At 43.6% G+C, this 23,788-nt stretch overlaps 1 protein-coding gene across 6 annotated transcripts in view; it reads left to right on the forward strand.

The window, feature by feature from the left end:
• Positions 1-23,788, forward strand: part of Trit1 (tRNA isopentenyltransferase 1) — a 49,214-nt gene that overhangs the window by 5,815 nt on the left and 19,611 nt on the right. The window contains exon 1 of one of the 6 annotated variants that reach the window (XM_031378542.1): positions 17,870-18,528. The exons of the other annotated variants lie outside the window; for them this stretch is intronic. The gene's annotated coding sequence lies outside the window, so the exon portion shown is untranslated. Of the gene's footprint in view, positions 1-17,869; positions 18,529-23,788 lie in introns of those variants that run through there. 6 annotated transcript variants of the gene reach the window in all.

The following is a 23,788-nucleotide window of genomic DNA, read 5'->3' on the forward strand; positions in this document are numbered from 1 at the left end:
AGACACACCAGAAGAGGGCATCCAATCTCATTACAGGTGGTTGTGAGCCACCATGTGGTTGCTGGGATTTGAACTCATGACCTGAAGAGCATTCGGTGCTCTTACCCGCTGAGCCATCTTACCAGCCCCGAGACCGGGTTTCTCTGTGTGGCCCTGGCTGTCTTGGAACTCACTCTGTAGACTAGGCTGGTCTCGAACTCAGAAATCCGCCTGCCTCTGCCTCCCAAGTGCTGGGATTAAAGGCGTGTGCCACCACTGCCCGGCGCTTATACTCTTATTTAAAATTAAATTATTATTACAATTTTAGGTGTATGAGTGTTTTGACTGCATGGATTTTATTATTGTTATTGTTGTTGTTGTGTTGTTTTGTTTTTTTGAGACAGGGTTTCTCTGTGTAGTCCTGGCTGTCTTAGAACTCACTTTATAGACCAGGCTGGCCTCGGACCCGCCTCTCGGTCCTGAGTGCTGGGACTAGCCTTCGTCCATGTTTGTGCACCACTTGCAGTCTGCTGTTTGTGGAGAACAGAAGAGGGCATTGGATCCCTTGGGACTGGAGTAATGGTTGGTTATGAGCCAACAGGCAGGTTCTGGGAATCAAGGCCAGGTCCTCTGGAACAGCAGCCAGTGCCCTTAACCACTGAGCCATCGCTTCAGCTCCTAGGCTTTATTTAAATTAAAAAACTTTTTTTAACATTTATGTGTAATAATTTGTGTGTGTGTGTGTGTGTGTGTGTGTGTGTGTGAATGTTTCATGTGTGGGGATGCCTGTGGAAGCAGGAGAAGGAGGGCTTCAGATTCCCAGAGCTGGAGTTATAGGTGGGTACTGAGGACTGAACATTCATCTTCTGCTGGAGCAGCAGTAAGTGCTCTTAACTGGTGTGCCATCTTGAGTCCCATAATACTCCTTTCAAATCTTCATACTAAGTTGCATAAAGTAGATTTCATTTAACAGTTCAGGAAATATGCCGAAGATCTGTAGATCTGTTATTGAGCATATTTCTCTACTTTACATGTCTAGTGATTTTCCTCTTTAGATGAGGCAAGGGCTGTAGGATTCAGTCACAGAGAAAGGTTCTTAACCTGTATTCCACTCATCCCTCATGGGAATATGCTACATTTTGATCAGGTTCTAAAAATGTATCTTTTAAGATTCAAAAGATGGGAGGCTGGAAAGATGGCTTAGTGGTTAAGAGCACTGACTACTCTTCCAGAGGTCCTGAGTTCAATTCCCAGCAACCACATGGTGGCTCACAACCATCTGTAATGGGATCTGAGGCCCTCTTCTAGTGTGTGTCTGAAGATAGCTGCAGTGTACTCACATAAAAAAAAAAATCTTTAAAAAAAAAAAAAGATTGAAAAGATGAAGAAGCCTGGTTAAACAGTATACAGCTGTAGCAACACTTGGGCAGTATTAGAGGCAGAAGGACCAGAAGAAGTTCAAGCCATTCCCAGGTATACAGTGAGCTTGAGGCCAGGACTACATGAGCTTCTTTCTCAGAGAACAAAACAATAGGGCCATTGAGATAGTTCAGTAGTAACAGTGCCTGAAGCTAAGCTTGAGGACCTGAGTTTGATCCCTGGCACTAGCATGGTAGTAGGAGGGACCTGACTTCTGAAAGTTGTCTTCTGACCTCCGTACACATTCTGTAACATATGTGAACTCCCCTCGCCCATAAATAGAGTTTTTAAAAAGTCACCAGAAATGAGATTCATAGTGTTATGTTGTGTCAGATGGAGTTTTGAGCAAACTAGTCGCCACTGGATTTGTTGTTAAAGGCTAAAACTTGATATAGCTAAGTAGTATGATTTAACATCAAGTTGATACTCAAGGTGGATGTTTATTGAGACAAAAGAAGAACTCAGTCTTGTGGGGAGCCCAGACTACTGGAAACTTCCTTGTTAACAGCCACAGATGAAAGGGAGATGAGTGGAGAGTGGTAATTAGAAGGGCTTTTCAAGTTTCCAAGATGAGTGTTAATTTACTTTTATTGGTTTGTATTTTGAGATGGGGTCTGGTTGTATTATTGAGACTAATTTTAAATTCTTGGGCACAAGAGATTCTCTACCTTAGCCTCCCAAGTAGCTAGACTCTGTGACTGTTATTATACATTTTAATACTCCATTAGAGGTGCTCCTTGGATGTTAGTATTCAGAAATGTGCCAGTAAGTCAACAAAATTGTAAAATTGTGTTCTACATAAGCATAGATTAGATTGTGTTTGTGTGTGGAGGGGTGCTGCATGGCATGGAACTCACTCTATAGACTAGTCTGGCCTCAAACTCACAAAGATCCTTCTGCCTCTTGTCTCCTGAATGCTGGAATTAATAGCATGTGCCTTCCACTTAATTATTAATTATTATAGTAAGGATTTGTTTGCTTGTTTGTTTTGAGATAGGGTTTCTTTTTTTGTTTGTTTGGTTTTTTTGTTTTTTTTTTTGAGACAGGGTTTCTCTGTGTAGCCCTAGCTGTCCTGGAACTCACTCTGTAGACCAGGCTGGCCTCGAACTCAGAAATCCTCCTGCCTCTGCCTCCCAAGTGCTGGGATTAAAGGCATGTGCTACCACTGCCCTGTGAGACAGGGTTTCTTTATATAACAGCCCTGGCTATCCTGGAACTTCCTCTGTAGACCAGGTTGGCTTGAAACTCAGACATCCTCGTGCTTCTGCCTCCCCAGTGCTGGGACTAAAGGTGTGTGCCACCACCACCCAGCTAGCTGCTTGCTTGCTTGCTTGCTTGCTTGCTTGCTTGCTTCCTCCCTTCCTCCCTCCCTCCCTCTCTTCTTTCCTTCCTTTAATGTGCAAGCATTTTGCCTGCCTATATGTAAGTATACCAAGTGCATGCAGTGCCTATAGAGGTCAGAAGAGGGCACTGGATCCCCTCTAGGAGATCCTAGAACTGGCGTTGCAGACAGTTGAGAGCCATCTTGTGGGTGCTGGGAACCAAACTCAAGTTCTCTGTAAGAGCAGCAAGTATTTTTAACCACCAAGCCAAATCTCTGGACCCTTTTATTTTTTAAGACAGTTTTCACTGAACCTGCAGCTTGTTGATAGCCCGGGACCCTATCTGATCCACTCCACCCAATGTTGGGGTTATAGATGTGTACTGTTCCATTGGTCTTTATGTGGGTGTCAGGGATCTGAACTCAGGTCCTCATGATTGCATAGCAAGCAAGCACTGAGCCATTTCCTCATCCTTTGTAAAATGCTGCCTTGGGCTGGAGAGATGGCTCAGTGGTTAAGAGCACTGACTGCTCTTCCAGAGGGCTTGAGTTCAATTCCCAGCAACCACATGGTGGCTCACAACCATCTGTAATGAGATCTGATGCCCTCTTCTGGTGTGTCTGGAGACAACTACAGTGTACTTATATAAATAAAAATAACATATATATATGAATAAAATGCTGTCTTAGGTCAACCTCCCTTCCATCCTCTCTCCTTCCACAGGGTCTTATAATCCAAACTGTCTTCATTCCCTTAATCTTTCTTCCTTGAACTCCTAGTGGGGTGTCTGAAGTGCAAGATCACTGTGCTACTAAATCTAGGTAGATGTTTCCTTTTTTCCTTTCTTTGTTCATTTGTTTGTTCCTTCCTTCCTTTCTTAATGGTGGTAAGGATTGAGCGCAGCTGTACACACAAGGCGAGAGCTCTGTTCTGAGCTGGAGTCTCGGCCCTTTGTCTTCAGTTTTCTTGCCTGTTATACTTCTTCTGCTATTCTGTGTCCTAACTTATCCATAGGGTCTATCCTAGGTAATTTTTTCTCAATTTAACATAAGCTAGAATCATTTGGGATGAGGGGACCTCTATTCATAAAAATATTCCCACCAGATTAGCCTGAGGTGCATTTTCTTGATTGATGAGAGAGGCCCAACTCACTATGGGCAGTGCTATCTGAGGGCTTAGGTGGTATAAGAAAGCAGGCTGAGCAAGCAACGGGGAGCAAGCTCATAAGCAGCAGCATTCCTCCATGGCCTCTGCATCAGTCCCTGCTCTAAGTTCCTGTTTTGACTTCCTTCAGTGATGGAGTTTGACATGAACGTTGCAAGATGCAATAAACCCTGTCCTCTCCAGGTTGCTTTATCATGGCAGTAGAAACCCCGACAGAGTTATTCCATGGCAACCTTTACAAGGCACTAACTTTTCTAGGAAATACTTTTTGTTTGTTTGGTTGGTTGGTTTTTCGAGACAGGGTTTCTCTGTATAGCCCTGGCTGTCCTGGAACTCACTTTGTAGACCAGGCTGGTCTCGAACTCAGAAATCCGCCTGCCTCTGCCTCCCAAGTGCTGGGATTAGAGGTGTGCACCACCACTGCCCGGCTAGGAAATACTTTTTTGATAAGCACTGAATAACTGATTTAATAGCACAGCTCATGCCTGTAATCCTTGGACTTGGGCTGAGGTAGGAGGATTCTCATGAGTGTGAGGCTACCCTGGCAGAAAAAGGAAGGGACGGGGGAAAGAAGTGAGTGCTAAATTTAAGCACTCACTTAAGGTGAAATTTAAGGTGAAATAACATACAGGTCTGAAGTGATTTTGTCTTGGGAGCTGAATGAACAGTGGCTTGAGCATCTAGCACCTTAAGGTCCTGCTTTGCTTCTAATGTGGGCATGTGATTTGTGAAGTGGGGTACCAGAGCAACTCTTTGAGGGCTTACTGTCCTGGAGATTAATTGTGGGTTCTCTTAAACATTTCTGTGTGGCTCTGACAGAAGTGACCCCTTGTACTGATAGTCTGGTTTTTCCAAACCCCAACTATTTCTCAATGTATAGAAACAAATATTCTCAATCAGCAGCAAGAGTCAGAATTCAAGAGGAGGCCAGTAGTAACACAATCCCTGCTCTCCAGGATGGAAAAACTAAGGTCAGAAAGATTAAAGAGCTGCCTAGAGATCTTACTGCAAGACACCTGCACACCTGGAAATTGGATCTGGATCTTCAAACTCATTTGCAGAGCCTGATCCAGTGCAGGAAGATGATACTGAAGGTCTTCCTTTCAGTCTGGGTTGTCATCCTGGCAGGCAAATCCTAGGCAGGGAGCACCCCCTTCAGTGACTGTGACACATGGGGGCGGTTGCTGAACACATAGCCTGCCTGCCTGCCTGCCTGCCTGCGAGTAGAGGCTGCCAAGTGGAGGCTAGGAGGAGATAAAGCGTCTTGTTTGGGTTTGTAGAGAGCAATATCTCTGATGCCTTAATTCTTCAAGTCCTGGGGCAAAGCAATATCAGACATAGGAGCTCAGTTCCTGCTGTGTTTTCTCAAAGCTATAGGAGAGAAGCAGACGGCTCTTGGCAGACTGACTCGGCAGCAGGCTCCGTGTCAGCTAATAGATGTAGAACTCTGTGTTCTTTTCGTCTGCTTTTGGGACATAATTTAGGAGCAGTGTTTTGTACTAAAGAACTGTCTGTCTGATAGTGCTCAAGGGAGATCCGGGAGGCACAGGAGAAGGATATGAAAGAAGAGCTGGGATACTGCCTCATAGCGGCTTCACAGGACTCAGATAAAAGGCACAAAGACGTGTTAAGCAGGAGAGAGACAGGGCTATCCAGAGGCTCTTTATAACAGCTGGCAGACACAGTCTTTAAAATGACTGAGCATGACAAGAGGCCAAGAAGGAAATTTCAGATGTTTTTGACTCATGGTGTGTGTGTGTGTGTGTGTGTGTGTGTGTGTGTGTGTGTTGGTTTCTAGCTCACTTGGTTTCCTTCCATGTTAAATATAGTTTTACTTTGTGTAGGTTCTGCATATATGGTCCCTTTTTGCTGCTGCAAGGGGACCCCTCCATGTTAGAAAGCAGAAGTGACTACTAGCTAAATAGGAAGCCACAGGCAAGCACGGGGGTGGGGGTGGGACCTAGAGGTTCAGGCTGGTGAGGCAAGATGCTCCCTGGTGCTTCAGTGACAGTTAAGAGTCAGAGATGGCTCACCACAGTCTCTAACTCCAGTTCCAGAGGCTTCCATGCCCGCTTCTGACTTGCCTCTGTGTGTATCAGCACACATGTATACATACATACATGTGTGTAAAACACTCATAACATAGAATAAAAACACCCAAAAAGTTATTTTTAAAAGAGAAAATACCATGATGAAGGCCTTTGCATTGCCTGCTCTTTCCTAAAAACATGAGTCCTTTTATACTTTCAGGAATGACTGGCGACCAGCTGGCACAAAGGATTCTTGAAGGACAGTCGTAGGAGGTGAAACTAAAAACACAGACCCTAGGAACACATTGTGGAGGCCCTTAAAAGCCACACCATGAAGGCTTGGGGTTTCATCAGGGAAGTGAGACTGACTCCGGCAGCTGAGAGGAGAGTGGGTCTGAGGGAGCCAGCCTGGGTTCTGCAGCACTGGCCTGCATAGCTGAAAGAATCAAACATTTCTTTTTTCCTAGAATTTTTTTTTAGAGTACAATGATTTTGATTCCCTGATAAACTGAAGTCTGTTTTTAGATTTGTTTTTGTAGCTTACTTGCATTTCATTAAAGAACAAAGGCCAAATGGTCCTCAGACTCTGACCAGCTTCTTCTCTGCTGGTCTGAAAATAACGTAGGTCATGATCTCCTTGTCAGATGCCAAGACTCTTCTTCTTCTTCTTTTTTTTTTTTAAGACTTATTTATCAGCTGGGCGGTGGTGGTGCATGCCTTTAATCCCAGCACTTGGGAGGCAGAGGCAGGTGGATTTCTGAGTTCAAGGCTAGCCTGGTCTACAGAGTGAGTTCCAGGATAGCCAGGGCTACACAGAAAAACCCTGTCTCAGAAAAACTTTAAAAAAAAAAAAAAAAAAGACTTATTTATCACTAGGCAGTGGTGGTGCACGCCTTTAATCCCAGCTCTTGGGAGGCGGAGGCAGACGGATTTCTGAGTTAGAGGCCAGCCTGGTCTACAGAGTGAGTTCCAGGACAGGACAGCCAGAGCTACACAGAGAAACCCTGTCTCAAAAGACTTATTTATTTATTTAATGTATATGAGTACACTGTAGCTGTACAGATGGTTGTGAGCCATCATGTGGTTGCTGGGATTTGAACTCAGCACCTTTAGAAGAGCAGTCAGTGCTCTTACCCACTGAGCCATCTCTCCAGTCCACCAAGACTCTTAAGCATATCTTGGTAAGGTATTTCAGATGCCTTTTAGAACTGTGTGTCAGAAACAACTGTGATTTTATTCTTCAAGCCTTCAATGAGAACAATATTCATGAGATTTCCAGTTTTGCCATCAACTTTACCCTTTGCCCATAGAAACTGTTCAGCATTTCTGTCTTCTGTTAGAGCAGGGACCAAATCAGACCTCCAAGTTGATGCCTTAGGCTCCTTGCCCTTCTGCGGCATCATCATGATCAGAGCTGTAGAAGGAGCTTTCTCCCTGGAATTATAATTTGTATCTATTTTATGTATGTGTATCTGTATTTTGTGTACCTGTCTACAAGCACGCCCCAGTGCACATCCATGGAGGTCTGTTGACACTTGCAGTTGGTGTTCTGCAGGTTCCGTGACTTGAACTCAGACTCTCAGGCTCTGTAGTAAGCACTCCTACCTGCTGTTTTGTTTTGTTTTTTTAAGATAGAGTCTAACTCTGCCACCTAGGATGGCTTCAGAGTCACAATGCTCTTGCTTCAGTCTCCAGAGTGCTGGGATTTCAGGCATGTGTTACCGTTCCCAACACCACTGTCCTATTGTTGTTAGCATCTTTCTTCAAGCCACCCTGCCAACATCTGTCCATGCAGGATGTAAGGCTGTAATTCCTTTCCCATTCAGTGAGAGACAGTTTTGGCAACTCATTTTTAAGGAGTTTGAAGAAGATGCTGTCATTACTGAAATGGAAAGGCAAAGCCTGTGGAGAAAGAATAACAAAACAAAACAGCCTTAACTGAGCAGAGCTCGCATCGTCAGTAATGACTCATGTGGATCACTCTTGATGAAATGCAGTGAGGACAGTATCACCAGTTTAATTCTGAGAAACCAAAACTCAAATTGAGCGATGTTCAAGAAAAGAACTGACCAATCAGAAGAGTCCTTCAGAAGAGTCAAGGATATGAAGATAAAGAAAAACTGAAAACTATCCCGTCTTGAGACCAAGGAACGTGATCATTAAATACATATGGTATCCTAAACTGGATCCAGAACTGAAAAGTGACATTAGAGGGTAAAATCCACATCCACAGGTCAGGACCCGGGCTCACACCTGTAATGTAAGATATTAGGACAAGCGGGATGAAACAAGGGAGATGCTCTCTGTAGTCTCCTCTGACCACACATGAATGCCCACACTCATGCACACACATCACACACACACATATAATAATAAAAAAAAATTTAAAAAGAACCAAAATCAAATAAACCACCAAACATGCAATAACAAAAACAAAACCCAAACAAACAAAAAACTGGAAACAACATTTTGGCTAACGATGTAGCATTAGCAGGTAGAGTGCTTGCCTAGGATGAGCACAGAGCTCTGGGTTCCATCCTCAGGACCACAGTAAACCAGATGTTATAGGCACGTGCCTGTAACCCCACCCCTCTAGAAGTGGAGATAGAAGAATAGGAGTTCTCGGTCACTCTTGTCTACATAGTGAGTTTGAGGCTAGCCTGGGCTATGTGAGACCCAATTTTAGAAAGGGAGGGAGGGAGGGGGGAAAATAGCAAACAGAAATCACCTTCTCATTGTTTATAATATATTTATATTTTAGTGTAACTTATCACATGAAAAATAGTGTCAGTAATTACTCCTTTGAGATCCAAAACTGCCAGCTGCAGTGCTGTGTGTAGCTGTATTTCTAGTCACAGAAGTTACTTATAAGCCTTTTTGCTCACAACTGACAGTGTATGTGAGAGAGTACAAGCGTGCTTGCAAGTGCATGCTGGTCTTTAACTGTCATCCTCCTGCCTCAGCTTCCCCAAATGCTGGTATTACAAGTGTGCACCACCACATTCGATCCCCAGTCCCCAGTCCCCATCCTGTTTTAGTTATGGCCAACATAATTGATGGATTCACTGTGGCATCTGTAGTTCCTGGGTTTCCTAGGTAGTTTTATTTATGTGTGTGTGTGGCGGGGAGGTGGGGTGGGTATGGGGAATGTGTGTGTGTGTGTGTGGGGGGGGGTGGAATCCATGTGCCATGGTGGTCGTGAAGTCAGAGAACAACTCTCTAGAGTCACTTCTCATCTGTCTCCCTCCCAGTTGAGACACTTTGTTTCTGCATGGCGGTGTCCTCCGGGGAAGCTGGCCTGTGAGCTTCTGTCTCCACTTTGCATCTCATAACAGGAGTGCTGAGATTAAGTGTACGGGGAGTCCAGCTTTTCATGTGGGCTCTGAGAGGATCAAAGTAAGGGTGTCAGGCTTGTGAGGCAAACACTGTCACCTGATGAGCCATCTGCCTGGCCTTGGCTTTGCACTGTGAGACAGACTGACCTGGAAGTTGCCATATAATGCTCTGCCACACCTATCCTGGGAGGTGGAGGCAATCAAACAGCCTGTGCATGAAGGGAGCACTCTAACCGAGCTACATCTCTCTCCAGCCCTGTCAAGTAAAGCTTAAATTTGCATATAATAAAGTACTCTGTGTGTGTGTGTGTGTGTGTGTGTGTGTGTGTGTGTTCCGAGGACAACCTATGGGAATTGTCCCATCCTTTCGTCCTGCGAGATTGAACTCAGGTTGTCAGATTTGGCTACTAGCGCCTTTACCACCAAGCCATCTTCCGATGCAAGTGTATTTTTTGTTGTGCACAGTTCTGTGTTTGCTGTGCTCTCTTCTTGTTGTTTGGTTTGTGATTCCAGGGATTCACCCTTAGGTTGACACATGCCTGGAATGTGCTTTTCCACTGAGCTGCATCCCCAGACCTAAGGGGAATGCTTTTGGCTTGTTTTTTTAAATTGAGGTTATTTAAATTCTACATAAAATTAATCCTTTTAAAATGAGCAGTTTTGTGGTATAATTCACAGTGTTATATGAACTAATACTTTTATCTGGTTATAAAACATTCTTACCCTAGAAAAAAATCCTATTCGCCATGAAGCAGCTTCCCCAGTAGCCAGGGCCTTCCAGCCAGGGCTCCCAGCCAGGGGCTCCCAGGCAGCTTTCTCTTCCCCTGTTTATGTTCCCCTTGTTAACATAACAAGTGTGTACATGAATTTGAATACCTTTTTAAATTCCACCCCACTCCAGTTATTTGGGTATATACCTGGCATTGCTAGGTCATGTGGTCATTGTGGTTTTGTTTTTTGTTATTTTGTTTTTTGTTTTTTTGTTTTTTTGGTTTTTCAAGACAGGGTTTCTCTGAGTAGCCATGGCTGTCCTGGAACTCACTCTGTAGACCAGGCTGGCCTTGAACTCAGAAATCTGCCTGCCTCTGCCTTCCAAGTGCTGGGATTAAAGGTGTGCGCCACCACTGCCTGGCAGTTCTAGTGTTTTTGAAAGTGGTGTCTAAACTTCAGTTTTGATTTATAGTTCCTTAATGACTATTGATGGTTTTGTTCCCCAGTGATGGGGATGGAACCCACGTTAGCCAAGTGCTCTAGCGCTGAACACAAACCCCAGTGTAGGGGAAGTAACCTCATGGTCTCACACATGCCAGGCAAGCGCCGCTGTAGGCCACTCAACTGTAGCTTCTCATTTTATTTGTTTGGTTTTTATATGTAGCCTAGGCTAACTTTGAACTGTGTAGCCCAGACTGGTTTCAAAGTTGTAGGCATCCTCCTGTTTCACTCTTGCTATTGTTAAACTTAGAAGCCTGAACCTCCCCAGGCAGCTTTGGCTTCGTATTTTTAAAATGGTTTGTTTGTCTTTTTTGTTGTTGAGTTGCATGTATTACATTTTGATACATCACTGCTAGCTTCTTAGAAACTTTTTTTTTTTTAGTTTTCTTTCTTTTCTTTTTTTAGTCTAATAAAATAGCCTTGCCTGCCTACCTTCTTCCTCCTCCTTTTTCTAACCGGGGTCAATTACCTTTTCAAGAGTATATTGGCCTTTTGTGTTTTTCTGCTTTTGGGTTCTCTGTTCTTTTTGTTAGTTGGTTTTGTTTGTCTTTTTGTTTGCTTGTTTTGGTACTAGCTTCTCTGAATAATAACCCTGGTGTCCCGGAGCTTGTTGTATAGACCAGACTGGCCATAACTCACAGAGATCCGCCTGCCTCTGCCTTCCAAGTGCTGGGATTAAAGGCGTGCCACTATGCCCTTCTGAATTTCCTGTTCTTAATGTGCTCACATCTATATAACGGCTTTCATTTGTATGTTTATTGATTTGTGAGACCTTTCTGGAGATTATGCTTGGTGTTTTGGTGGTGTGGTGGTGTGGTGGTGTGTGTTCTTTTGAGCTAGGGTATCTTGCAGCTCAGGCAGGCCTCAAAGTGACTGTAGTCATGTCTTGAACTCCTTAACATCCCACCTTCATTCCCCAGAGCTGGGACCCATAGAGATGTCCCGTATACCTGCTTGGTATTGGCTTGTATATTAGTTTTTCAGTTAGTTACTTGTCCTGACTCCACCCTCCACCCTCTTTTTTCTAGTCTTACAAACTTATAATTTGTATCTTATTGTAGCTTAATATTCTTTTAAAAAAGAATTTACAGCTATTTTATACTGATGTTTATACCCTTCTGAATTGATGGAATTTACAGGACTCAATCTGTAATCCCAGCATTTTGGAAGCTTCCAAAGGAGGATCCATTTGAATTTGGACCAGCCTGTGTTATATATAGAGAGCTTCAAAAAAAAAAAAAAAAAAAAAAAAAACAAACTGGGGCTCTCCTATTTTCCTTCCTATCCTTTGGGATTTGTCTTAGTGTTCTATTGGTGTGAAGACACACCATGATCATATGGGAAAGCATTTAGTTGGGGCTAGCTTACAGTTCAGAGATTTAGTTCATTATTAGCAAGGCAGGAACCATGATGGCACACAGGTAGACATGGTGCTGGAGAAGGAGCTGAGAGTTGTACATCTTGATCCACAGGCAGCAAGAGAAAGAGACAGAGATAGAGAAAGACGGGTGCTGGAGGCCTGGCTTCAGCATCTGAAACCTCAAGCCTGTCCCCAGTGACACACTTTCTTTAACAAGGCCACATCTCCTAATCTCTGTCAAATATCCCTAACGAGCATTCAAATATACGAGCCTACGGAGCCATTCCTATTCAAACCACCACAGGGTTCTCTGCATGTTCTTGTAGGCAGTTGCAGGTGACAATGAAGAACTTCTTTATCAACTCTCTTCCCTTCCTCCTGTTTTTTCCCCTCTTTTTTCATCACCTCTCGCTCTCCCCGCTCTCTCTCCTTTTCTTTTCTTTACATGTGTATGTATTTGTAGTGTGTATATTGTTAATATGTGTGATGTGTTTGGAGGCCAAAGTTGATGTTGGGTCTCTTCATTCCTTTTTGCTTACTGAGGCAGGATCCTCTGCTGAGCCTGGAGCTTGCCCATTTTGGCTTCTCCAGCTGGCCAGCTTGCTCAGAATCCCATCTTTGCTGCACACTTCTGCACTGCCTTTATGTGAGTTCTGGAAGTCCAAACCCTGTTCCTCTTGCTTGTGTGCTTTATTCATAGAGCCATTTCCCCGGGCCTCCTCTCTCCTTGTTTATATCTTACAGTCCAGCACGGCACTTGCCTGTGGTTCTCAACCTTTGCTGTACTTTAGGGTCCCAAAGGTCATTGGAGAGTGTCAAAAGCACTGCTGGGGAGGGGGCATTACAGCAATTAACAAGTGTCCTAGTAATCTTGACAGCAAACTTCAAAAGCCAGTATCTTTAAGTTATAATTTGTTGTTTCTTTAAGGGCTTCCTTTTACCTGGTAGGCATGGAAAGCTGGATTTGCTTTCAGCCCTGCTACTATATGTAGGTATAAGCAGACAAGTCATGGCTCTTTTTGGATCCCAGCTTCCCCTTTGGGTATGTTAGAATAGGAAAATGTACAGGGGTTAGAGCAGCAGTTGTCAATATTTTGTTAAGAGGCCTTAACAAATTACTAAATGTTAGTTAATTATTGAATATTAGTAAATATTTTAGGCTTTAAGGGTCATACATAGCTGGGCAGTGGTGGCACACGCCTTTAATCCCAGCACTTGGGAGGCAGAGGCAGGCAGATTTCTGAATTGGAGGCCAGCCTGGTCTACAGAGTGAGTTCCAGGACAGCCAGGGCTACACAGAGAAACCCTATCTCAAAAAACTTTTTTTTTTTAAAAAAAAAAAAGGGTCATACATTGTCTCAGTATTTAAAGCCCCTTTTGTTGTTGAAGTTAGGGTCAGATAGAGCCTGGGCCGTGGCAACCCTAACCATTGGGCTTAGCCACCTGTCTTTTATTTAATTTTTTTTTTTTTGAGATAGAGTTTTACTGTATAGCCTGGAACACTCTATATAGATCAGGCTGGCCTTGAACTCAGAGTTCTACCTGCCTCTAGTTCCATTGCTCTGTCTAAAGGTATGTGCCACTTCCCATCTTTAATAAGCCAGCTAAGCAGACAAGCATAGAGAAAAGCATGGAAAACAGATGTATTCACTGTTGTCACATTGGTAAGAAGAACAGATAAAGAAAGGGGTTCAGTGGGCTGGAGAGATGAAGAGCACTGACTGCTCTTCTGAAGGTCCTGAGTTCAAATCCCAGCAACCACATGGTGGCTCACAACCATCTGTAATGGGATCTGATGCCCTCTTCTGGTGTGTCTGAAGACAGCTACAGTGTACTTACATATAATAAATAAATAAATCTTTAAAAAAAGAAAGAAAAGAAAGGGGTTCAGTAACAGCTCACCCCAACCCTGTTCATCTTTGCAGTCTTGACACGAGGCTAGGTTTAAGTGTGTGTAAGAGGTCAACATCCTGGTCATGGTGTGGCGCTCAGCACTGTCTCAGTTGCAGTCTCCTGCTGGGCGGTCTGACAAGTTGTCGGACTCTGTGAAATGTCTTCCTTAGTCCCTCATCTGGTGGCACTAGGTTTCAACAGTTTCCTTTTTCCAGCATGAGATTCCTGGGGAAATTCCAGTTCCTTGGGGATCAGTATTTCAGTAGTCTCTTGGCCACTAGGAAGGCCACAGGAGTCTTTTTAGAATGGCCTCCTTCCTGAGGCTGTCGAATTGCCACTGAGCCTGAAGACCTGAGTTTGATCTCCAGAAAACCACATGGTGGAAGGAGAAAACCAACTACTGTTGATTTTTGTTTTTGTTTTTGTTTTTGTTTTTTTTTTTTTTTTGGAGATAGAGTTTCTCTGTGTAGCCCTGGCTGTCCTGGAACTCTGTAGACCAGGCTGGCCACTGCCCATGAGCCACCACTGCCTGATGAAAACCAACTTCTGAAGTTGCCCTCTGACCCCTGACACTTTGAGGCCGGTTACACTCTTTGCTCTGGTACATTGTGGTTCTTCTCTTTCAAACACTTGCCAGGGGGCTCACCTCTAGGAGCCAAGGAAAATCATGTTTAATCACCAGTAATTAAACATATTAAATATAATGTCATGCAATTAATGTAGTACTTACTGTCTGCTGGCACTGTCCTAAACACTTTACATATATTAACTCATTATCAGAGTACTCAATGAAGAATGTAGATGCATTCATTATCCTCACTTTACAGATGAGGAAACTTAAGGTAGAAGTAAAAGTTAGCTCCTTTACCTGCCAAGTGAAGGCCCCCGCTGGGTAAGGAAGCCAAGACTTGAGAAAGCCGCCATTCTGCTCCTTTTCACTGCGTGCAGAACTGCCTTCCCAGATGCAGACATGCACTTCCACGACATGCAGCTGCTCAGATCAGGACACCAGGCCTGGCCTGAGCACCTTCATCTGCACATGAATCACTCAAAGATTTATCTTTAGTTATGTGTGTTTATATACATGTGAATACACGCACTGGTATGTGAACACAGGAACCCTTGAAGGCCAGAAAGAGGGTATTGTCCCCTCCAGAGCTGGACATAAGGTGTGTGAGCCACTTACTCTAGATGCTGGGAACTGAATTCAGGTCTGCTAAAGCAGTGCTTGCTCTTAACTGCTGCGTAGACCCTTCAGCTGAATTTTTGCTCACTAAAGCTCAGAGGCCCAATGGCCATGATCCTGTAGCACACTCATTCTTTCTAACCAAGAATGGTTGTAAACTTTAAAGTTAACCTTTTAAGAAAGTGAAGTTAGCTGAGGGATCTGCACTTTCCATTAGTCGAATGTGCTTAGTCGAATTTGATAAAAGGAAGTCAGTTTTCTAGGTGAACCATAATCCCAGTAGTGGTGACCCCCATGCAAGAGGGGGTATTGCATAGCCACAAGCTGGAGGAGGACAAGGTCCACGTAGAGAACCCAGGTCAGTCAAGGCTACACAGTAAGGCTGTCTTATAAAACCGAACAAGCTGAGCAGTGGCGATACACTCCTTTTAATCCCAGCACTCAGGAGACAAAGGCAGGTGGATCTCTATAAGCTGAGGGCCAGCCTGGTCTACAGAGTGAGTTCCAGGGGAGCCAAGGCTACACACAGAGAAACCATTTTGAGAAACCTAAATAAATAAATAAAACAAAACAATATTTTTCTGGTATCAATTATTCTTTTTGTTGTTGTTGTTGTTTTGTTTTTTTGTTTTTGGAGATAGGGTTTCTCTGTGTAGCCCCGGCTATCCTGGAACTCACTCTGTAGACCAGGCTGGCCTCGAACTCAGAAATCCTCCTGCCTCTGCCTCCCAAATGCTGGGATTAAAGGCATGCGCCACCACCGCCAGGCCTCAATTATTCTTTAAAAGAATTTTTCTTCCTTTCATCTACATATGCTCCCCCCATCACATCCCCCAAAGCTTGGACTGTTGCCAGGTTTGGTGGCAAACATCTTTTCCCTCTAAGCCATCTTACTGGCCTGTTGAAATATTTTTTTAATTTGTATGAGTTGGGTATGGTGGTAATTTACACAACTTTAATCTCAGCACTTATGAGACAGACACAACATATGAGACCAGCCTGGTCTACGTAGGCCAGCCAGGGCTACATAGTGAGACCCTGCCTCAAAAAATAAATAAGTAAATAGAAACTGTCATGGATCAAGTTGAGGTAGGTAGGGAATGTGAGGTGCTAGGAATCCTTTAAAGTTTTTGGTTTATTACCTCCTAAGGGTCACTCAAATACAGGAGAAGGTAATGAGTTCAGTTTGCGGGATGTCAGGTTTCAGGGGCCTGTTTGAGGTACTGGGGGGTGATAGAAGATGAAGGCAGTAACTAGCTACCTAACTAGCTAACCTTGATTGACATTCTAAAGGAAGGCTCTAGTCTGTGTGCTTTTGTTTATATGAATCATTTCACTGTGACTAGAACTCTGAGGGTACTTTGTAAGTGGAGAGTCTGAGGTACAGTGGGGTTAACTAACTTGTCTGCGCTCATGTCTAGTGAGTGGTAGAGCCAGAGCCTTGCTCAGGTGGTCAGAGACCTATATTGTTGGTCCCTTTGTTGTAGTCTGGACAGCTTTCTTTGAGAGGGAAATATTCAGATCCATGAACAAGTCTGGTGCCACAAGCAAGACATAGGCTGCGGATATGGGCTTGGGAATTGTCAGTACAAAATAAATGTAGACACCATGCTATTTACAGAGGTTGGTGAAATGGCAGGCACATACCATAAAGTCTGGCATTTGTCAATAGTGTTCATACGGTAGGCATTGCTAAGAGATGATTGGCTTGCCTGAGACTGGGCAAGGGCTAGTGAGGTGAGAAGAAATGATGCTGTTGACATGTTGGAGGAGAGCAGTTTCTGAGTCAGAGTGGCAGCTGTATTAGTCTATAAAACTGAGGCTTTGGTCTTTTAGCTAAGTCTGATCAGAGGAGGGAAGAGTGTGGTTGGAGAACTTCAAGATCTGATTTGGAGTGGGAAGGAAATGAAGTCTAAAGGATCAATAACTTGGAAGAAAAGAACCCAGGTAGGGAGCCACAGTCATCCTGTGTTTCTGCTCCTTGCAGCCCATCCTCATGTTATAGAACAGGTGCTCTTTGCTGCAAGCTGTCTCTCCTGCCCTGCACATTTTATTTTTAAAAACGTCTCACTCTTTAGCCTTAAGCTGTTCTAGACTTGACTGAATAGCTCAGGCTTGTCTTGAACTCACAGCATTTCTCCTGTCTTAGCCTCTCCCCACCCCATCCCTCCTTTTTTTTAAAATTAAGACTTGGCCTCAGAGAGAATAGGAACTCTTTTTTTGTAGGGAGCATTAGGCAAGAGTTGAGTAAGCACTGGGCCACTGGTCACATCCTCAATCTTGCTTTTCTGTTTCTTCTTTTCCTCCCTCCTCCCTCTTAATTTATCCAGGCTGGTCTTGAACATGTAGTCATTCTGTTCAGCTTCCCAGATGTCACTGAGATCACAGCAGGAACTTTTCATAGTCGTCTTTGCATCCTTCACATCTGACATGTAATGGGCTTAGTTGAATATATGGTTGGACAAGTCAGTTATGTAAGCTAATTTACTGACTTAAACCTCTAATTTTTAAGTGTTAAAAAAAATTCTTCAGAGCTTTGATTTAGTGTGCACCATATATGTTTGCATGTGCCATAGCATGTCTAAGTCAAAGGATGACCTGCAGGGGTCTTTCTCGCCTTCGCCACATGACTCCTAGTGATTGAACTCAGGCCATTAGGCAGCAAGCACCTTTAACTGCTGAACCATCTTTCCTCCTTAACTCTAAATTTTGAGAACATTGTGGACATCACAAAGAAACTGAGTTTCTCTCTCTTTCTCTCTCTCTCTCTCTCTCTCTCTCTCTCTCTCTTTAAAAATATTTATTTATTTCATGTTTGTGAGTACACTGTTGCTGTCTTCAGACACACCAGAAGAGGGCGTCATATTCCATTACAGATGATTGTGAGCCACCATGTGGTTGCTGGGAATTGAACTCAGGACCTCTGGAAGAGGAGTCAGTGCTCTTAACTACTGAGCCATCTCTCCAGCCCCCTGAGCTCTCTTATTATTGTCAAAATATGATTTCTTCAGAGTAAAGCTTGTTATCACATTCTTTTTTTCTTTTTTAGATAGGTTCTTTAACCCAGGCAGGTTTTGAATTCCTTATGGAGTCTAGGATGACCTTGAACTTCTGTTCTCCTGCCTTAGAGTGCTGTGATAATAGGCATGCATGGACCTCTTTCATGATAGGCCAGTGCTCTATCAGCTGATCTCCCTCACAGTCATTTCTGTGCATTGCCATCACAGGCTCCCATGGGAAATGGAGCAGAGAAGCTAGCTGTCTTTGAGAGATTCCTTTTTAGCTCTTCTAGCTTCCAGACTGTTCTATTAAGTAGAAGCACACTGAAACTATCTAAAGCTGTGTTTGAGGATGTATGCAAGGCATTCAGCCACAAGTCTAATTTGACTTGGTGAAAAAGGTCCTAGACATAAATAAATAATAAAATTGTAAGCATGGCTGAAGTATCTGAGATATGGATGTCACCTAACCCTGGGCCCAAAATAGCATTTTACAAAATGACTTGTTTCTGGGTTTTGTTATTATTTTATTTTTGTTTCTGTTTTTCTCTGTAGTATTAAGGATTGAACCCAGGATGTGCTAGACAAGTGCTTGCTTCCCACTGAGCTATGCCTTCAGCTCCCTATAGGTATGTTTGAATATTTACCTATAATGCAAATCAATAGTAGCTTATTCTTGCAGTTTAGATGGTCATTTATTTATTTTTACATGTATGACTTCCTGCAAGTATGTGTATAACATGAGTACAGTGCCCACAGAGGCCAGAAGAGGGCGTCAGGTTCCCCTGGAGCTAGAATTACAGGCACTGGTGAGCCACCTGTGAGTGCTGTGAGTTGAACTCAGGGCTTTTGTAAAAGCATTATGTGTTTTTAAACACTGAGCCCTCTCTCCAGTCTCCTGTTTTTACTTTTTAGCTCTGCAGCTGGTTTTAAGGGACAAAAAAATATAATATCCAGAAAATATATCATTTGTGTCCATATAGCTCAGTAAATTGTCAAAGGGAAACAACAATGCCCATGTAACAACACTAAGTTTAAGAGATGGAGTACTATCAGTTCTGTGAGCAATTCTGACATTTTATCTCATGGCTAATATTTTCTGGCTTTACACTGCCGACAGCTGTCTTCAGTGCTTGTCTTTTTAAAGCTGGTATGTAGCACACACCTGTAAACCCAGCGCTTGGGAGGTATAGGCAGGAGGATTAGAAGTTCAAGGTTAGCCTCAGCTACAAAGTGAGTTTGAGTCAAGCCTGAAGCTGCATGAGACCGTGTCTCAAACGATAAACATAAAAAGTAATAAATTCAGATAAAATATACATGGCTCAGTGGGAGGGTACATTTTTCATGTGTGCAAGACCCTAGGTTAATCTCCAGAAACACACACACATACAAAATGACAATATATAAACTAACTTTATCATATTATTTTAGGGCCATGATTTTATTTTATTTTGTTTTGTTTTATTTTATTTGGGATGAGTCTCAGTATATATTCCTGACTAGTGTTGAACTCGCAGAGATATACCTGCCTTCTTTGCTTCAGCCTCTGGAATGTGGAATTAAAGATGCATGCCACCACATCTAGCTCAAGGGCCATTAAAATTTTTTTTTTACATTTATTTTGTGGTTGCATGTATGTATGGTTACACATGCCAGGGCATGAATATAGAGGGAGGGCAACTTGCATGTTCAATTTTCTCCTTTCTCCATGTGGATCCTGGGGTTAAACTCAGGTATTAGGCGTGGTGGCAAGTGCCTTTCCCTGCTAAGCCATTTCACTGTCCCTCAGTGGTTACGTCTACCAGCTTCGTTTCTAGTACATTTCTGCCTTTCAGAACTGAAGCTCTGCCCAGTGAGCAGCCAGTCTGCTCTCTGTCTCCATGGCCGTATCCGCCGTAGGGGCCTTGTGTGAGTTCTTGGGGCCTCAGAGATGGTGCCCTTCCAGGGCTGGTGGCTTTCACTCATCGGTCGGGTCTTCAAGGCCATCTTTGTTTTAACATGAAGCACGGTTTCTTCTCTTTTTAAGGCTATGTAATATCCCATCATAGAGATGTATGCTTATTTATGTGTTTATACCTATATATTTAATACCCTGTTTTTATTATTTTAGGTATTTACCAAAAGGAGATTTGCTGTGTTTGAAGAACTTCCACATTTATAGAGCTCTACCATTATAAATTTTTCTAAGTTGTTTTTTTTTTAAATGTATCTGTTTTGTCTGAATATATGTATGTGTACCATGTGTGTGCCTAGTGCCCAAGGAGGTCAAAAGAATGCATTGAATCTCCTGGAACTAGAATCACAGTTGGTTGTGTGCTGCCCTGTGGGTCCTAAGAACTAAATCCAGGTCCTCTGCAAGAGCAGCAAGTGCTCTTAACTGCTGAGCCATCTCTCCAGCCCCTGTCTCCACCATTTTTATTTTATTTTTTATGATCTTATTTGTCTATCAGATTTTATTTGTAGAGGCCGATGATCAAAGCTACAGAAACATGGTTTTGCAAGTATAACAGGCCCAGAGAGAAGCTCATAGGAGCAAGTAGTTTTTTTAGACCCTGAAGGAGCCCTTTTAATTTTCGTAGGAGACCGAGGAGGCAGGAGATGTCTGGACATGAGTCTAGAGAGGCAACACCCAACAGAGTTGTAACTAAAAGAGCTGAGGCTTGGGCAAGCAGAGCTTGCCCTTACCTCGCCCACTATAGGTCTCAGGCTCCATGAATACAGGGAACTTGTGTTTCTAGTCCCCAGAGCAGGGAGAGGAAGGACTGTTATACCTCAGAGATCAGCCATTGGCAGGCCACTGAATGGCAGACCACAACTGCCCCTGCACCTGTCTTGGTCAGCTCCCGCATAGTCTAGTGTTGCCTGTAGGTTGTCTGTCAGCCTACACAGGATAAGCAAAGTCAGAGAACTCTGACCTCCCCGTGAATCACATTTGGTCCTGCGTATTCTTCGCTTTGATACAGGGATACCAAGGAAAGTAGGAGGGAACATTGATCACCCAGCCTCATGGTCTTGGTGGCAGTGGGCTAAGAGCCTGTTACATATCTCTTGTGGCCATTCAACTTCTTTATGGGAGTCATAAGGCTCAGGCATGGGAGAGCTACTGCTGCTTCATCCTGGCTCTCAGGGTCAGGCCAGAGGCCATGGGACTTTTTATTGTTGCTTGCTATGTCTTCCCTTGCCCTCTTCCTCCTTACTTCATTTAGTTTTTGAGACATGGTCTCATGGTATAATTTTGGCTGGCCTGGAACTCGTGCATAGGCCAGGCTGGTCTTGAATTCATAGAGGTCTGCTTACTGCTGCTGGGTTTAAAGGCATATGCCACCACACATCTGGCTCATTTTTGTGTTTTGAGGCAGGGTCTTTCTTCGTAGCCAAGGCTGACCTAAACTTGTGATCTTTATACTTCTATATCTAAAGTGCTAGGGTTACAGATGTATACTAAATGCCTAGCCTCAGATATTTCTCACTACTTGTTACGAAAACTTTTCCCATGGAGATTTTATGTGAAAGACTCCAGCTTTTGTTATCAGTATTGTCTTCCACTTGGCACATAGACAGTACCAAGAAGGACAGGGCAGGTGTCAAGACAAACTGTCCAGCAGCTGTCTGGTCTTGGGTTTGGTGCTGACAAGCTCCTAGTTGCTATCACTGTCATTGCCTAGGAATTTGGGGCTGCTGCTGTGCAGGCTGAGGGAAACTCACAGAAGTGTTCTTTGTGGCTAGGTTTGAACTGTGGAAGAGCTGAGAGACTGGGCGATGCCTTTGAATGTGAAAGCCTGGTAGATACAGGCGAGTCCTTGCAGTGAGGAGTGGATGCTCTCCAGGTTTCTCTTACTGCAGTCTTCAGTCTGCAGGTGGATCTGGGTGTGGAGCTGCCAGTGCCGAATGGAGAAAAGGCCATTTGACCGAAGCCTTCCTTATTCCTTAGAAGGCCTCCCTCCCCTGTGTCACTTCCACTTGAATGACTATGCAGAAGGGCTTGGTTGAGAAGTGAGGGGGAGAGTCTGGTTAGACGCTGCTGGCTGAAGGGTTGTGTGGTGGGTTCATCAGTAGCACAGCTGTGATTTTGCTGATTAAGTTGGTTATCACATTTGTTGTTGTTTAGATGGAATATTCCATGGTGTGGTCAAGGGATAGACTGCTGGGTGTGTGTCTCTCTAAGACACTTCTTTTGTTCTCCCCTTGCACACACACTGGATGATAGTGGACCTGAGTAGGCTCTGTTTCCAACCAACAGTAGCTGCAGTAGCAGCAGAGGGAGGGTGGGGAAGATCAGCTTAGAGCCGTGGTGTTGTCTGTGATGTCGGCTGGGAGGGCTACACCCTGCTCTGGAGTGGAAACATTGTTTTAAATTTCTAAATACTAGTGTCCCACAAGTTCCAGTCTTTACATCCTTGTCAGCATTTGTTTTCTGTGCTCTTTTATTTGTTTCTGGTGGTGCTAATAACCCAAACTTGGACACCTCTCACTTGCTAGGCAAATGACCTACCTTTAAGTCACATACCCAACCTTACCTGAGTCCTTAAAGAAACAAATAGTAAGCTGAGCATGGTGGCATAGATCAGAAATTTTAGCATTTGGAAGGCAGAGGCAGGTGATCTCTGAGTTTAAGGTCAGTATGATCTGCATAGCACGTTCCAGGTCAGCCAGGGCTACATAGTAAGACTCTTGCTCAGATTTTAATTTATTATGAGATAAAGTTTAATGCAGCCTAAGCTGGCTGAGAACTCTATAGTCAGGATGGCCTTGAATTTCTGATCCTCCTGCCTCCACCTTTAGAGTGTTGAGATTACAACACCTCTCTCTCTCTGCCTGTGTGCTGTCACGATCAAACCAGGATTTGTGCATGTTAAGCAAATACTACGTTCCTAATCCTATTAAGATTGTGTGTGTGTGTGTGTGTGTGTATTTAGTATGGGGGGTGGTGCACAGGCTTTCATGTGGAGGTCAGAAAACAATTTATAGGAGATGGAAAATGAGTCTCAAGGATCAAAATCAGGTTGTTATCAGACTTGGTGGCAAGTGCCTCCCTCCCATCTCAATCTATTCCCCAACACACACACACACACACACACACACACACACACACACACACACACACACACACACACATGGGTCTGTCATCTAGCTTTAGTTTGGAAGCTGGCAGTGTTGCAGGTCTTCATTATCATTCTCATAGTTACACAACCACAAGGGACTTGGCATAGAACACTGTACGATATGATTGTATGGCCCAGTGACACTGTAGCAAACCTAGTCTATATTCTGTGAAATCCACATTAAGAAGCCACCTAACTCAGATTTCATGTGACATGTGTCCTTATTTCATGCCTTTTTTGTTTTTGTTTCTTTGAGATGGGAGCTCTCCTTACAGTGCAGGCTGGCCTTGAACTTGTGGTACTCAGCCTCTTCAAAGCTGTGATTACAAATGAGTATACCATGTTCAGCTCACCCATATCTTTTATGTCCTGTCCCAACTAATCTGATGCTATAGGAGGCAAAGGATAACCTTACTAGTGTATGTAGCTCATTGGTAATTGATTTTTAAATTTTTATATGAATTATAGTCTTTAACTCCATGAATACAAGTTAAACTGTCAATATTTTATTTTTTCTGATATTGGTATTTGTATGTACTATAAACCACATGCTGTGTGTAATAACTTGAACCTACTTCTGTGGCTACCTTCTGTCAGAATTACACTTACAGAGCATTAGGAAGAACCACTGCCCTAGAAGATACTTCTAAAGGCAGATCGCAGAATGAAAATTTTCTTTGAGTGTCTGATAGAAAAGTAGTGTAATAGCCAGGCAGTGGTGGCACATGTCTTTAATCCCAGCACTTGGGAGGCAGAGGCAGGTGGATTCCTGAGTTCAAGGCCAGCC

This window comes from Mastomys coucha, unplaced genomic scaffold, assembly GCF_008632895.1.
Source record: "Mastomys coucha isolate ucsf_1 unplaced genomic scaffold, UCSF_Mcou_1 pScaffold18, whole genome shotgun sequence".
Classification (NCBI taxonomy): Eukaryota; Metazoa; Chordata; class Mammalia; order Rodentia; family Muridae; genus Mastomys; species Mastomys coucha.